At 38.8% G+C, this 17245-nt stretch overlaps 1 protein-coding gene across 1 annotated transcript in view; it reads left to right on the top strand.

Moving 5' to 3' along the window:
- LOC144805672 (uncharacterized) overlaps nt 1-17245 on the top strand; it is a 42292-nt gene that overhangs the window by 22368 nt on the left and 2679 nt on the right. The window lies entirely within an intron of this gene.

Here is a 17245-nt window from a genome sequence, read left to right as displayed (position 1 = left end):
ATAGTACAACTGATAAGGACTTAAGAGGAAAAGTGTTACGCTTTCAAAGTCATCGTTGTGGAAAATATTGTCGGCAAAAATTCAAATCAAAGAGTAAATTCTACACCAAATGTCGTTTTGGATTTGCACGACCGGTACTTTCAAAAGGAAGAGACAACAATTTGATGTCATCTTTGCGACATAACATCAGAAGAAGGTCACCTAAAAATACGTACAATTTAAGAAGAGGTGAAGAATCCAAATATATAAATGACTATAACCCAGTCATTTTGTCCATGTGGAATGCTAACATGGACATACAATATGTTGCAGACAACTCTATTGCTGTGGCTCGATATGTAACGCCTTACATCATGAAATCTAAAAAGACGGAACTGAAGGAGATGTGGGAAGACATTTTTCATGAAAAGAGCCTAAGCAAGAAATTGTATACGTACAGTTTGAAGATGTTGTCTCATCGAGAAATTGGAGCATATGAATGTTGTGATCGGTTATCATCAGCAAGTCTTTATGCAAAATCAAGGACTATCCTCTGGGTGAGTTTGGGTCTTGCAGAAACACGAAACCGTGTTCTGAAACCTGTGCAAGAAATTGAATATTTAGCCCAGAAAGAACCAAACAGTACAGACATTTTGAAAACAAATATGTTGGATACATACTATCCAAATAGAAGTACTCTGCTTGAAAATATTTGTCTGTATGAAATACTTCAAAACTACACTTTTAAAAGGAATATTACAGAGAATATTGATAAAGGTGTACACGCTGTAATTGGACATGAAGGATGTCTGGTGAAACAAAGAAAAGGACACTTGATTAATCATCGAAAACTGAGTTGCGATACACCTGACAAAAGAGAATTTTACTATTTAGCTCTTTTGCAACTCTTTAAACCATTGCGTACAGAAGAGGAACTACTTGGTGACTTTGATAGTTATGAAGATTCATTCAACACATCTAAAAGTAGTATCGAATGTCCTGTTTTTAGTAATTATCTCCAAATGTTGAATGATGAAATAGAGCAAGAAGCAACAATTGCAGCAGAGATTGCTAGAGATAGTTCACAAGGTAGACAAAGTTCGGCTTCATTAAGTCAAGATCCACTGGGACAACCAATTATTCAAAATGTAGCAGCCACTGCCATGGATGAGGTGGAAAGAGCAATGCAGCAAGGTCAAGAGTAAGTAATAAACTTAGAAGAATTGAAGAAGCAATTTAATCTTGAGCAAAGACAGATATATGATGAAGTGACAGAGCACATTGAGCATGGCTTTCGTCATGAGAAAAAAGATTGCTCATGTATGTCATTTGAACCTATTCGACTATATGTAAGTGGAGAAGCTGGAACTGGTAAAAGTTTCCTAATTAAAGGAATTACTACATATCTACAGCAAAGAACTCAGTCAACACTGTCGTGTATTGTTACTGCTCCAACTGGATTGGCAGCACATAATATTAAAGGTATTACTTTACATCGTTTACTGATGCTGCCAGTTGAACATGAAAATAAATTACAATATCACAAGCTATCTGGAGAAGCTTGTTTTGAAGTTTCTACAGTCTTTAAAAAAATGAAACTTCTTATTATTTATGAGGTAAGCATGGTATCCAATTTAATGCTTGCTTTTGTGCATTTAAGAATGCAACAGATACTTAAGACAGAGTATGATGTGTTATTTGGAGGTAAACATGTCATAGTTTTTGGAGATCTACTGCAGCTAACTCCTGTGAAAGGACAACCTGTATTTGAAACTGTTACGCATGAGGACACCAGAAAGTGCCTGGGCAGTATTGGAAATGTTAATATATGGTCACATTTCAAATATACTGAACTGATGCAAAATATGCGACAGGCAAAGGATACTAAATATGGAAATATTCTTCAAGATATAAGGATTGGAAAACTAACCGAAGATGCAAAAGACACTCTACGAACACGATTACTTTCCAAACTGTTTCCTAATGAAGATAATGTACCTGAGAAAATCTATAGTAAAGAGGTAGCAGATAAGTCAGTCATATGCTTGATGCCAACTCTCAAAGAATGTTCAGTTTTTAATGTGAAAATGTTGAACTTAGAAAATCAAGAAATTAAGAAACTGGAAGCTAAAGATAGAATAGAGCATGAAGGTAGTAAATGTAAATGTAAATGTACATGAATTTATATAGCGCAAATCACCACTGGTTTCTAAGCGCTTGCTTAGGGAACCCGTCCTGGTATTCCCCTGTGAGATTACCCCGGCAGGGTATCCGCAAGGTGAAAGACAGGCATCCCGCCGCGAGGGGCCGTTGTGGAGATTAAGCAAGCTATTGCCCAGAGTCGCAGAGTGAGAACCCGTGAATCGATTAGGCACCGGAGCGAGAATTGTCGAGTCCATGGACATTTTAGGACTCAAGACCCCGCCGAGCCGGGAATTGAACCCTGGTCCCGGGCTGACCTCTGCTTCCAGGTCTGCCTCCTCTAACCAGTGAGCCACACTTCTCCACTACTATTGTTTTGTCTGAAAAGTTGAAGTTAAAATTGGATTCTCTTCAGAAATCTATATCTAAAACTGCTGGCTTAAAGAAAAATCTGTATGTATGTTTAAATTGTCGGATAATTTTACGGAGAAATTTACATATAGAAAGAGGATTGGTAAATGGAGCAATGGGTAATGTTGTTGGTTTTGTCAATTACTCAAATAGAGATGAGATTGAATTTTTAAGAATAAAATTTGATGGAATTGCGGAAGTTCAACAAATTAGTCGCTGTTCAACTCGTTTTTTGCTTGTGAAAGACTTATATGTCCGTCGGAAGCAATTTCCAATTTGTTTGGCATATGCAGTGACTATTCACAAATCTCAAGGTTTAAGTGTAGATTGTGCTTTGGTAAATATTGGAAGCACTGTATTCAAAGAGGGTATGGCGTATGTTGCTTTATCTTGAGTTAGAACTTTATGTGGACTTTATCTAATTGATTTAGATGAGACAAAGATTAGTGCAGATTTAAATTGTGTGAAGGAGTATAATAGGTTAGGAAGAGAATATGCTCCAAGTTTACCTCAATATCCTTTAATTGAAAGGCGTATGGTTGGTCAGAAAAGGAGAAATGAGGAAAAATGTACCGAAGTAGTCGAGAAACGAAGAAAAAAAGATGTAGCTGTCGTTGGTAGGCGTAAGACAAAGGTTAGTATTGAAGAGATTGTTGGATTTAAGTTTGAAAACAGGTCTGGTGTCAACTGCTATGCAAATGTAGTATTTAATGTTGTTTTTTTTTCTAAAAAATGTTAAGCAACAGATGGTACAAAATACGGAGCAAACATTTTGTTGTTCATTAAATTCTGTATTTGAAAAATGTAGCAGTGGTGATAGTGAAGTAGCAAGTGTTTCAGAACTAAGGAATGTTTTAGACATATGTGCAGGACTAAATCAATTTTCTCAGAATATTCAGCAAGATTGTCAGGAATTTATTATGTATATGTTTACAGTTTTGGAAGATGAAGGTGTAGATATTGATAGTCGTTTTGGCCTTTCTTATAAATGGGAACATAAGTGTGATAATTGCTCATTTTCAAGTACTACTGATATACACAGTGAAAGATTTATATATTTAACATTACCAGACTGTAAAGAAGTGTCTTTTAATAAACTAGTTAAAGATGCGCATCAGAACATGGTCTGTTCTCAATGTAAGTCTGAAATGTTATCAACTTTATCTATCTACAGAAATGGACAATATGTAATTTTAATGTTTCAACGATGCAGAGCTGATGGGAGTAAATTGTCAACTTTAATTAAAAATTTTGTGGCTTCTCAAGTATCTATTTCTAGAAGAACATTTGTAACTGTAGCCATTATTTTTCATGAAGGGCCTTCAACATCATCAGGACATTACACAGCTTATTTGAAGTGTCCAACAGGCTGGACGCTTTGCAATGATAGTCAATTGCCTTTTAAGAAACGTTTGCCTTTTGACTTAACTAATTCTTATCTGCTATTTTAGCAACCCAAATTTCAGTAAAATGACTTGGTGTAGGAAGATTAATACTGTAAAGATATGAAACTCTGTTGTTTAGAAATATCATGTGACTGAGGGTGTGCAAATCTAGAAATGAAATTTGTATTTGGCATAGTGATAGCATCAGGTACAAGTTCACTTAATGTTTGATGGTACAGAACACGTTACAATTTTTAACTGGAAAGATTCAGAAAAGAATAGATAAGACCAAGATTAAGAAATTTCAGAAAATAACTACTTAACTCATACTATTTGGCCACGCGGAAAAATATGAGACAAGAAAATGAGTACTTCAGATAATTATTTTAGAACATATATGGACACAAGTTTTTTGAGAGGTATTTAAAAGATAACGAGTTAACTTATACTATTTGGCCACGTGGAAAGGTATGAGAGAAGAAAATGTGTACTTAAGATAGATTTTTAAAGAAGATACTTGCACGGGGCTTTGTTGAGATGTATTTAAAAATAGGTGGTATAGTTTAATTAGTTTGTAACTGTGGAAGATGTACTGTGCTTACTCAAGAAATTGCGAATTAGTGAAAAACATTTAAGACATGTTTTTTTCAGGTATTTATATTATGTATGGAGATCTTTTATGGGTTTTTTAAACACAATCATTTTGATTGTGTTTTTCCCCCTCTGTTACATGATGATTAATATTGAAATCACTGTTTATAGTGAAAATCAGTGTATTCTGAGGACAGCAAAAATAAACCATGTAATATGTTGTTTAAGTTATTTTGTTACATTGGATTTAGAAATATGTATTATAACATATTTTTTTACTGTCTTCCACAGATATTACATTTATAAGGTAAGTACAACTAATAACATCCGAGAGTTTTGTCTGCCTCTCTCTTATCCTTATTGTTTTGATCTCCTTCCTTTCTCAGTACTGTTTAGTCACACTTATTCCGTTTAACTCATTCACATTTTGTGTTGTTTAATTTTTTCTCCTGTTTCTGTAACATCTTTTCTGTCACTATCTTATTCAGTCGATCTAGCTCTTCAGTTTGTTTCTACTGTTGTCTCATGGTGACTCACCTTTATTGACCTTGCATCACCTTTGTTTCTAGAATCTTAATTTGTTTGTCTTAGTGTATCTAATATTTGTTCCCTTACTCTGCTTTCATTAATTATGCTCAATTCTTACACTTAAATGTAAAGGGCCTCATTTATGAAAGCCTTGCGCCACCGATGCACCAATTTTTACCATGTTAAAAGTGACGCATGGGCGGTGCAAGGCCTTCATAAATAAGGCCCATACTTTACTTCTCTTACCCTACTTTATTTCTATTTATATGTGTCTTGGAGTGCTTGTCTATTTGTACTCCGTTTACCTTCTGTTACTCACCCTTTTTCACTCTGTTTCTCTTACTGTTTTTCCTTTATTTTATTCATCTCCTTAAGATATTTCTGCACTCTTACTGTGTTTCTTTAAGAGACTGTTTACTTCGTGTACTAACACTGATCATACTTTTATTTTCTCTCTCACTTTACTTTCGTTTAGACACTCATTCCTTCAGTGCTATTATCTCTTTCAATTAATTATGTTACTTATTGATTTATATACTAGACATTCTGTCTCTGTCTCTCTCTCTCTGTCCCTTAGTCTTTTTTTTTTTACTTTCTGTTTCATTCACTCCTACTTTTTTTTGTTTTATGAATTGTACATTATAATCTTATTTTTACTTTTCTTCCACAGATACTATGTTTTTAAAAGAAATTTACTTTAACTTTGTTACTATTTCTTAGGTAAGTATAAAAAATAAAGAAACTTTTCTATCACTGTGTCATTTCTTTGTGTATCCTGGTTATACCAGTGTCATGTTTTATATAAGCACTTCCACACAGGATTGGGTGCATTCTCATAAGGAGTGCCTTAAAAGTGATTTAATGAAATCAGCGACATTTCACTGAGTGAGTTCAGCAACACTGATATATGAAAACATTGGTGGTAAATGATAATAAATGTTAAATGGTGTTGTTTCCAGGACTTTAACTCCTTTGTGGCAATTCCACCGCAGCGCTAGGGGGGCGGGGGGCTGAGTGGCGCTCGTATGCTCATGATGGAGCCACTCCTTCACGAGCCGCGGTTGAGCTGTTCTCATGACAGAGCGGTTCGATCATGGCCCCTCTCACTCAATAGAACACGCTGTGCAGGCGCAAAATTAGTGCCATGCAAGCACAGCGGCAGGGCCATGACGGAACCGCTCCGTCATGAGGACAGCTCAGCCGATGCTCATGACGGAGCGGCTCTGTCATGAGCATGGGAGGAGATAAGAGGTGTTAAAAAAACTAGGGGGTCTCTTCAAAGAGAGTGTTGGTTGTAATTTAGAGGGCAGTTTAAAACACATAGGGGCAGATTTATGATGCCCTTGCGTGTCTTTGCGCCACAATTCTGTCACTTTATATGACGCAATGGCGGTGCAAACAATGCGCCATATTTACAACGTGATGCATCTAGGAGATGCGTCACGTTGTAAAGCCCTGCACCATAAGGAAGCGTTCCTGTGCAGGAGGGGACGTTCCTGTGCAGGAACGCCTCATGAAAGTGGCTGAGTGAAATCTATGAGATTTCACTCAGTCACTTTCAGGCCAATGCTGCTTCAAAACCCTGCATGTGCTTCAAGCAGGCGTAGGTCTTGACACAGCATTGTCAAGATGGGGTACCGTCGAGCCTTGCTGGAGCTGTGTCACACTTGCGATGCAACTCCAGCAATGCACCACCTTTCCGGCACAGATGCGTCACGCATCTGTGCCGTTTTTGCACCATGGTGCTAGTGTTATGTTTTTTCTGTCATTCTATGTAGATATGTAATATTGCAAGTTTTTTGTCAGGAAAAAGAAGCCATGACTATTGGCTTTGTGAATGATTGCTAGATTCTTAAAATAAAAAAGCAGCAACCATGGCATTGTTCAATATAGTATTGTAAATACTTATGTTCAAGAATGATGAGAGAGTAAAAGAGGGTTAACCTGATCTTTTAAACTTATTCACAGGCTTCTTTAAAGGAAGTGTTCTATATCATTGTAGCGTGGGTGTTTCACTTTTTTATACCTAACACAATTCATTCTGTATGCTGTAGCAGGAGGAGTGCTACATACTTGAATATCCTTCAGTGCTTATTTTCATTCAGTAAGTGGCAATGAGACCGACACAGAACTTCAATGGGCGGGAGGGGCTGCTCCTGTGTTCCTGGAAGAGTGCGAGGCCGCTGCAGCAGTGGGAGTGAGGCTTCTCAGAGGGGAGCAGCGCAGCTCCTTCAGATGGCCACAATTGCAGATAACAGGGTATGGATGTCTGTGGAATTTATGGACGGTTAGTCACTCTAGAGTGTGCGCGGCGCCCCTGGCACCTCATTACGGCGCACAGGGGAGCCGCGGTGCATAGTTTCAGAATCATAGACTTAGGACATAAACTTTCATAATAGCAAGGCTCCTAAGCGATAAAAATCGCCGCTGCTCGGCGTTATAAATTTCGACGCTATGGGCGGAATTTTCCACGGTGTTAGTGCTTTAATATCAATGGGAACACATGTGTGATAGTAAATGCTGTAACAGCCGCGGTACTTAACATTATCGCGTGAAAACAAACGTTGTTTTCACACAGTAATGTGTGCCTTGTAAATAGGGGACGGGGTGGATTTAGTTTTATTTTCTACACTCTTATGTTAGCGATGCCGAATGTTTGATTAGAGCAGGATTTAACAGTCCTGCGATAAACAAGTTTATTCCACCTCTTTCTCTCGCAACGCCTCTTTACGTGATAGGGTGCTTTCCCCTCCAACCACATTTTGCATGTGCTTTGACCTACGCCCACTTTGCATGTCATTAAGTTACTGTGCGCAAGATATGCAAAGTGGTCTTACGGCAGGCGATGTAATGCCGTTTTCAAAAAGGTGCAGCAGAATATTTTCAAGGATAGGTAAAACATTAAAGCCGCTTTTATCGGCAGAAAAGTGCAGATATAGCGGCAATAACGGCGTTGATAATATGCTCTATGAATTGCAATCGAATCTAATGTTAGATGTAAAGACAACTAACGTAGGTTTCGGTTGCAATTCATAGATCATATTATGAAGGCTATTATCGTCGTTTTATCGGCAGTGTCCTGTCGATGAAACCGACGATAATGTATTACGTCTCCTTCATAATATGCCCAAAGTATCGTCGCTTTTTTGCATAATTGTCCCGAAAAAAAGCGTCGATACTTCAGCTTGTGAATAGAGCTATTTTTGGTACAATGAGTTAGTTCTGAAAAGAACTTTTTTTTTTTTATCAAGTGTTATATTGTTTTTGATTTTTAAAATTTGCACCGAAATTTTTAAGTGTAAAACTGTGACACAGGATCAAATTGAAATGAAAAAAATTATCTTCTGTCGGAGCATTGATGATTATCAATTTTCATTTTAATAAGAATGAGGCTCTGTTCTCCGTACAGAAGAAGTTCTCCACACTCGTTGCATTTCATATGCACCTTTGACAAATATGGTCTCAAGTCCATCTCTGCACTGGATGGAGAAAGAGGTCGTCCACCAGAAGATGTGCTGGCCACCACTGATGGTAGTTGCGTGGCCAGAGCTCTTGTCGATGCCTGTGCAAATTGCACAGGGTGCACTTGTCTCACATGCCTCATCATGGTATGTATGGAAAAGGAATACTTTTTCGACGGATTTCCTCTTGAAAGAACTGCTTCACATAGTGTGCAAGTAACTTTGGGCGCATTCACTTTTTTTTGATCCTTAGGATAAGTGAAAAATTGCCAGATGACAGATTCCTTCCTTTTTTTAAAAGGTAGTCGATAATTTTCCTCAGATTCGGAAGATGAATTCTGTGCGGCAGCCATTTCACCGAAGTCTTCGGAAAGATGTAAAACGTTGTTCTCTCTTCAGAGTACAAAAGATAGTGAGGGAACTGGTTGGAGTGGTCCGTAAAAATTCCAGAATAGAAACTACTCAGAACCAATTGGAAGTGTTGTTTTCGAGTCACATGACTTCACATACACGCATTAGGAAGTGTACGTGCTGAGGGAGGGAAGTGGGTGGGATCTGTGAAAATTCCAGAACAGAAACTACTAAGAAGCTATTGCAAATGTTGTTTTCAAGTCACATGACTTCACATGCGCGCATCAGGACGTGTACGCGGTGACAGTATCTGGTCACGTACGTCATTTGGAAGTAGCTGTCTAATTTACTGAAGTTTCAAAACGTGAAAAGGAGTAAACCTAAACACATCCTGATTTTGTATATCTTCTGAGGGGGATCCAAGCACAAAATTGTTAAAGTATAAAACGTTTTATGTCTTTGAAAAATACCGGGGTGTGTGCATCCGGTCACGCACGAAGTTTAAAAAGACGTTCGGCTCCATTTACTGAAAAGTTTCACAATAATAAAAAAGAAGGCTAGGTACAGTCTCTTTGACCTACTATAACTTCTTTGAGGGGTCTATGAAGAAACTCGATGAGTTGGAATTGCAATGTTTTCCCGAAATATATAGGAGGGTGCGCGCACCCGGTCGCGCACAAAATTTTACAAAGGCAATCTCCATTTGCTGACAAATTTCAATATGTTCAAAATAAGGCAAAGTAGAGACTTTTTAATCCACTAGCGCTATACAAGGAGTCCCTATACAACTCTGACAGTCAAGAAAACTGTTTCTTTCTGAAAAAAAATATTTGCACATATTCATTGACAAAACTATAGGTTGCATTCACGATATAGTTCAAAATTAGCATTTAAAAAACCTATGAAATTCACTGAAAAAACCACAGGTTTTAAACCTGTTATAGTTAGGAAGTAGCATTCAAAAAACCTATGAAATTCACTGAAAAAACCATAGGTTTTAAACCTGTTATAGTTAGGAAGTAGTATTCAAAAAACCTATGAAATTCACTGAAAAAACCAAAGGTTTTACACATGTTATAGTTAGGAAGTAGCATTTACAAAACCTATGAAATTCACAAAAAAAACATAGGTTTGACACATGTTATAGTTAACTGGACATTTTACTCATATAAAACCAATGAAATTCCCCTGTTATAGTTACTTCAGCTAACTATAACTCGCGCGCCCGCAATGCACTGCTGATGATGTTACATATTACATCACTCATGACATGGTCAGTGACATCACTTATGACATCACTGATGATATCTGGAATGACATCACTGATGATATCACTGATGATATCATCTTTCTGAAAGAGTGGTAGACTTCCTCTCAGCGTAATATAACCTTTGATACACACATTCAAAAAGAGAAACTAAAATGTTCAAAGCATGAGTGAAGTACTATGTGACATCATCAGCAGTGCATTGCGGGCGCGCGAGCTATAGTTAGCTGAAGTAACTATAACGGGGAATTTCATTGGTTTTATATGAGTAAAATGTCCAGTTAACTATAACATGTGTCAAATCTATGTTTTTTTAGTGAATATATATATATATATCTGTTTCTCTCTATATATATATATATATATTACCTACTGGCGGTCGCCAGTAGGTAGTTATAGTTAGGACCTAGTTTCCATAGGAAATCCGCAACATTCTATTGAGAATAACTTTGGCGCCGGTGGACGAATCTTTGCGAATTTCTCAAAGAAGATGGCCTGCTCCGCTCCGCTCCTTCCCTGAAAGTTTGGGGGGGATTCGTCAAGTGGGGGCTGAGATAAAAGGGGGGTCCCAAAACGTGTTTTCCCCATGTTATTGTCCATAGGACGTTTAGACACGGCTACAGCTCGAACGGCTGAATGGATTTATAAGAAATTTGGTAGAAAGGTAGAGTCCGGCTCGCAGATTACGCTTTTCTTTGAATGGTGTAACTCTGTTCAGTAGTTGCTGAGAAAATTAACTTTGAAAAAATATATATTGGGCTACATTGGGCTATATATATGTTAGAGCCCAAATGTAGCCCAATGTAGCCCAATGTAGCCCAAAGATGGCCACCAGAGACAAAAAAAAACAAATGTAGCCCAAATATCAGCCAGATGTAGCCCAACTATAGCCCAATGACAGAATGTCCCAGAGTGTTCTAAAGAACAACTAGAGCGCTAACAGTCTTACTTTTGACAAAAGTATGGCACACCTGAAGTCATCTTGATTGGAATAAAGTGTTAACACTTAAAACATTTAATTTGCAAAGGAACAAAATGAGGGGGTTCATTTTGCCATAGAAATTATGATTAGTGCTGAAGAAAGAAAAATTAGGGCACATTTTGAGTGACTTCTCAAATCCTCTTATATTTCATAAAAAAAAATTCTGATATGAAGTCTCCCAAGATGGCCACCAGAGACAAAAGAGCCCAAATGTAGCCCAAATATCAGCCAGATGTAGCCCAACTATAGCCCAATGACAGTAGTTAGGACCTAGTTTCCATAGGAAATCTGCAACATTCTAATGAGAATAACTTTGGCGCCGGTGGACGAATTTCTCAAAGAAGATGGCCTGCTCCGCTCCGCTCCTTCCCTGAAAGTTTGGGGGGGATTCGTCAAGTGGGGGCTGAGATAAAAGGGGGGTCCCAAAACGTGTTTTCCCCATGTTATTTTCCATAGGACGTTTAGACACGGCTACAGCTCGAACGGCTGAATGGATTTATAAGAAATTTGGTAGAAAGGTAGAGTCCGGCTCGCAGATTACGCTTTTCTTTGAATGGTGTAAATCTGTTCAGTAGTTGCTGAGAAAATTAACTTTGAAAAAATATATATTGGGCTACATTGGGCTATATATATGTTAGAGCCCAAATGTAGCCCGAAGATGGCCCCCAGAGACAAAAAAAAACAAATGTAGCCCAAATATCAGCCAGATGTAGCCCAACAATAGCCCAATGACAGAATGTCCCAGAGTGTTCTAAAGAACAACTAGAGTGCTAACAGTCTTACTTATGACAAAAGTATGGCACACCTGAAGTCATCTTGATTGGAATAAAGTGTTAACACTTAAAACATTTAATTTGCAAAGGAACAAAATGAGGGGGTTCATTTTGCCATAGAAATTATGATTAGTGCTGAAGAAAGAAAAATTAGGTCACATTTTGAGTGACTTCTCAAATCCTCTTATATTTCATTAAAATTATTCTGATATACAGTCTCCCAAGATAGCCACCAGAGACAAAAGAGCCCAAATGTAGCCCAAATATCAGCCAGATGTAGCCCAACTATAGCCCAATGACAGAATGTCCCAGAGTGTTCTAAAGAACAACTAGAACGCTAACAGTCTTACTTATGACAAAAGTATGGCACACCTGAAGTCATCTTGATTGGAATAAAGTGGTAACACTTAATACATTTAATTTGAAAAGGAACAACATGAGGGGTTTCTTTTTGCCATAGAAATTTTATATATATATATATATATATATTCACTGAAAAATCCATAGGTTTTAAACACGTTATAGTTAGGAAGTAGCATTCAAAAAACCTATGAAATTCACTGAAAAAACCAAAGGTTTTACACACGTTATAGTTAGGAAGTAGCATTTACAAAACCTATGAAATCCACTGAAAAAACCATAGGTTTGACACATGTTATAGTTAACTGGACATTTTACTCATATAAAACCAATGAAATTCCCCCGTTATAGTTACTTTAGCTAACTATAACTCGCGCGCCCGCAATGCACTGCTGATGACGTCACATATTATATCACTCATGACATGGTCAGTGACATCACTCATGACATCACTGATGATATCTGAAATAACATCACTGATGAAATCACTGATGACATCATCCTTGTAAAATAGTGGTAGACCTCCTCTCAGCGTAATATAACCTTTGATACACACATTTAAAAATAGAAACTACAATGTTCAAAGCATGAGTGATGTAATATGTGACGTCATCAGCAGTGCATTGCGGGCGCGTGTGTTATAGTTAGCTGAAGTAACTATAACGGGGGAATTTCATTGGTTTTATATGAGTAAAATATCCAGTTAACTATAACATGTGTCAAACCTATGGTTTTTTCAGTGAATTTCATAGGTTTTGTAAATGCTACTTCCTAACTATAACGTGTGTAAAACCTTTGGTTTTTTCAGTGAATATATATATATATATATATATATATATATATGTATATATATATATATATATATATATCTATACATATATATAGAGAGAGAGAGAGACAGAGAGAGAGAGAGAGAGAAAGAGAGAGATATTTTCACTGAAAAAAAACATAGTTTACAGAGACGTTATAGGTAGGAAATAGCATCAAAAACCTTAGAAATACACCGAAAAAAACAAAGGTTACAGAGACGTTTACTTAGGTTCACATTTTACATACTCAAAACCGTAGAAACTGAGCAGTTATAGCTACCTGGGCTAACTATAACTTACACTCCCCACAATGCACAGCTTATAAAGCGGGCAGAGAAACACATGAAAAAATTGTTCCTGCCCATAGAGCACAGGATTTTAAGCTGCTCCCTACAGGTAGGAACAATACTGGCTCCCGCTGGCGTCATGGGGACTTTGGGGGCCCTCAACATTGATAATGTGGGCTTCCTGGATGGGCTTCCTGGATGGGCTCAAGGGCACCCACCCTTTACTGGCAGGGCCATTTTTGTAAATCCTTCATTATGCATGGTCAAGGCATATGCATGGTAAAGGTGTTACGTGGTAAAGGCATACGTGTTTAGGCATTGCAGGGTAAAGGCATACGTGTTAAAGGCATTTGTTGGTATCTATGACATTATAATTAGTCTAATCCTGCACTATCTCTTGACTTGAAACTAAACCCTGGGCCTTGATAAACTGAACACAGCCAGCTCAAAAAAAGTGTAAAAGCAGGTTTAGTGGAAATGTCAGGTCACATTGTCATAACACAAAAGAGAGGGGAGGGCCCAAGGGGATGTTTAAAGACCCCACAATACTACAACCCCTTATTACAAACTATCACAACAGAAAGTAGCAGTGGGTCTATCAATCAGTTAGCTCAAATATGTGTCTGGAATCTGGAGGTAGACTTAAACTACTGAGGACTTTTGCAGGCAGCCCTATCGTGGTAGGATTAAATTTTGACGGTCTTTTTAGGCATGTATTCACCTCTTCACACAGATCCTGAGTATCTCCATTAGTCTTCGAAAAGAGAAAGTGTAGTCGAACCTTTCTAAAGAATCTTCCCATCTCTATTTGTGTGAGAAAAGGATCTCCTCTATTTGTTGCTACCAAGCCCAGGCCTCTGTTAAGCACCTGTTCTTCAAGTTGAGTCAATACATGGGAGCTTAGGTTAATTACGAGGCTGGTGTCGTTGACGTTCCCGGTTGCTCCTGGGGGATTTTCTTGCCATTCCTCAATCCACACCCTGACATATGAGAACAACAAAAGGTTTCCATTTCCATCATTAATATTGGCTTGAAACCTACCTTCCCGGTGTGAAGGAAACCCAAATGATGAACAGGGCGCCCAGGATCGACAACTGATGGGTATTTTTCCACATAGGAAAGATGCTCATTTTTGAAGTAGTTTAAGTCTACCTCCAGATTCCAGACACATATTTGAGCCAACTGATTGATAGGCCCACTGCTACTTTCTGTTGTGATAGGTCACATTGTCATCACATGCCATTTTCCCAGTGCATTGTACCATTTCCCCAGTTTTCCCCAGATAAATGGTGCTATGAACCGTATAGCACTACTCGCCACCACGTTTAGAGGGTGATCTATTTCTCTTTCTACCCTGGAAAGAGAGTTACTCCAGCATTTTGTTGAAGTGAAACTCTAACTGTTTCCAGTGTCAGAAATAGTCAGATTGGGGTCTGTGAATGCTCACTTGCTCACAAACTGACAAGGTGAATCATGCATGCAGTACAGTTACTAGTGTGTGATTCTACACATGCAAAACATGTACACCTGGCAGCTATCATCTGATTAGTTTTGTTTTCAAACATTGTTGAAAGAGCTGAGGACACAGACAAGCCCACTTACACCAAGAGAGAAACAGTAATAACAGTTATTCACAGGCCCTGGCAAAACCCCTAGGCCTGCTCATCATGAGACCAATCTCCCTCCCAAACATTCTTGCTAAACTATTCACAGGCATTCTGGCACACAACATAGTCCGTTCATAATGGCCTTATGACTGCAAGCCACAGCAGTGGTGGGTTAATATTGTGCTGTTAATAAAATTGATAATTTCCAACACTGAGAAGACACTGGGTGTAGGAAGGTGGATATCTAACTATATGGTTACCCCAACTTTTTGCCTTGTGTTTTTCTGGTTTTCTACTTAGTTGGCCTGGGATCCTGCTATTCAGGGCCCCAGGCTATCTGCTCTGCCTATAAAATGGACTCCGTGTACTTTAGGTACATACCAGATTGGGTATTGGGTCACCTCTGTGAGCCCCTGTGTAGTGTACCATAGGTACCCAGGGCATAGGTGCATCCAAGGCCTACCATGGGCTGAAGCATGTATTATGCCACCCCTAGCTGGCCATCCAAACTGACACCACAGGTTGATCACTCAGCTTGAGTAAGGTGGTGTAATCACCCCTTACTTAGATATAGTATACCTATATCTACCTTTATATATAGACATATATGCACCTATAAGTCACTCCCATGGTAGGCCTCGACAATCCTCAAGGCAGAGTGCTTGGTTTTATGTGAGAGGGTGCCCTAGCATGAGCTGAGCCCCTCTGCAGCTTTCAGAACCATGTCCTTATAGCTGTTCTATGATATAGCCATACCATATACTCTTAAGTGCATTATAATCCTCGCAGTTAAATGCTAACTTTCGTGTGGCTTTATCAAAACATGTGGTGTAAGGTGTCAAACACTTTGGAATACTACCCTCTCCCACCAATTCCGGCGGCGGGGTAGCATTCCACCCTTCTAGAGGGAAAAGACATGTATGTTACTGCTTTACCCGGTTAGAGTTAAACAGAGCTTCAGCATCACAAAATGGATGCTGCTGCCACAGACACGAGTCTGACCTCCTGCTGCTGGACGAAACTTCAGCAAGGGAGGCCTGGACAATGGGTTTCCTGTCGAGGGAGGTGCTAGGACCTCTCCAGACAGCCTGTAGTGTATTGGGGCAGTGTGGGTTGAATGGAACAATGCTTTTCCAGACACTGCCTGGGGCACACAAGATGCTCCATGCATAGCCCGGTTCAAACCAGTTGCTGGGGCACTCCAGCCCTGCTCTGTCACGATACTGGACAAAGGGTAAGGGGTGTAACCACCCCCTTCTCAGGTGCACCCATAGGAGGGACCTAGTGGGTAATCCAGCCCATTTTGTTAGTATAAAGATAGGTGCTGTGTCCCCAGGACTTTAGATTATCCTGGAACGAAACTCTGAAATGAAACTCTTGGACCTTCGACATTCTATACCGACTAGAAGACTGAAGACATCTCCCTTGTGGTCAAGGAGTGACCACCCTGTGTAAACAGGGACCCCTGTCTTTAGTAACAAGCAAGGTAAAGGCGGCAGTTGGCATTTGAGCTGATCCAGTGTGAACAGGAAAGCATTGTGGAAAAAGATGTCCGGAGTTACCTTTGTCATATATACTTCCTGAAGAGTTACCTTTGTTATACAGTTCATAAAGAGTTACCTTTGTTATACACTTCCTGAAGAGTTACCTTTGTTATACACTTCCTGAAGAGTTACCTAAGGTAGATACTTCCTGAAACTGAATTAACGGCAGCGCTTACGGATTCCTCTCTTTTTCCACAATCTGTTCTGTTTAAATGAAATCTTGTCCATGTATATCTACCCAAAACTGTACCTGTAGCACATGAGTGCTCTGTAGCTGCCCTTTGCTTAGTAATTTACTCTGAACAATGGTAAATCACCGCCTTTTCAGAAGTAAATACAATGTGACATGTTCAACCACAGTTTTAATGAAATATCCATGTATGGTAAAATGTTCCTTACTAAATTTCAAATATGGTAGAGAAGAGATGTCTTATCCAGCTGGTTAAATATTGTGTATTCACATTGTATTACATTTGCATTTAGTAATATTACATTTCTTTACATCCAACAGAAAATAAGCCTTAAATGCACGGATTGATTTTGAATAATGAAGATAACACATCAAACCTGCAAAAATTGTCAAAAATAAGGAGCTCCAAAAACATCAGTGCAATCAGAGACAGAGGACAGATCCAGGAAGAAGCAGTCAAAGGCAATTCAGTGAGTGTCCGAGTCTGAGCTCTGCACCTCGACACCCCAAGACAAAGAAATGACCTCTACAAAATTAAGGCAACAAAACTGACAAACCACCTGCTGTATAAACAAGCG

Source organism: Lissotriton helveticus (assembly GCF_964261635.1).
Source record: "Lissotriton helveticus chromosome 1_1 unlocalized genomic scaffold, aLisHel1.1 SUPER_1_unloc_18, whole genome shotgun sequence".
Taxonomy (NCBI): Eukaryota; Metazoa; Chordata; class Amphibia; order Caudata; family Salamandridae; genus Lissotriton; species Lissotriton helveticus.
This window is presented reverse-complemented; position numbering and strand designations above follow the sequence as displayed.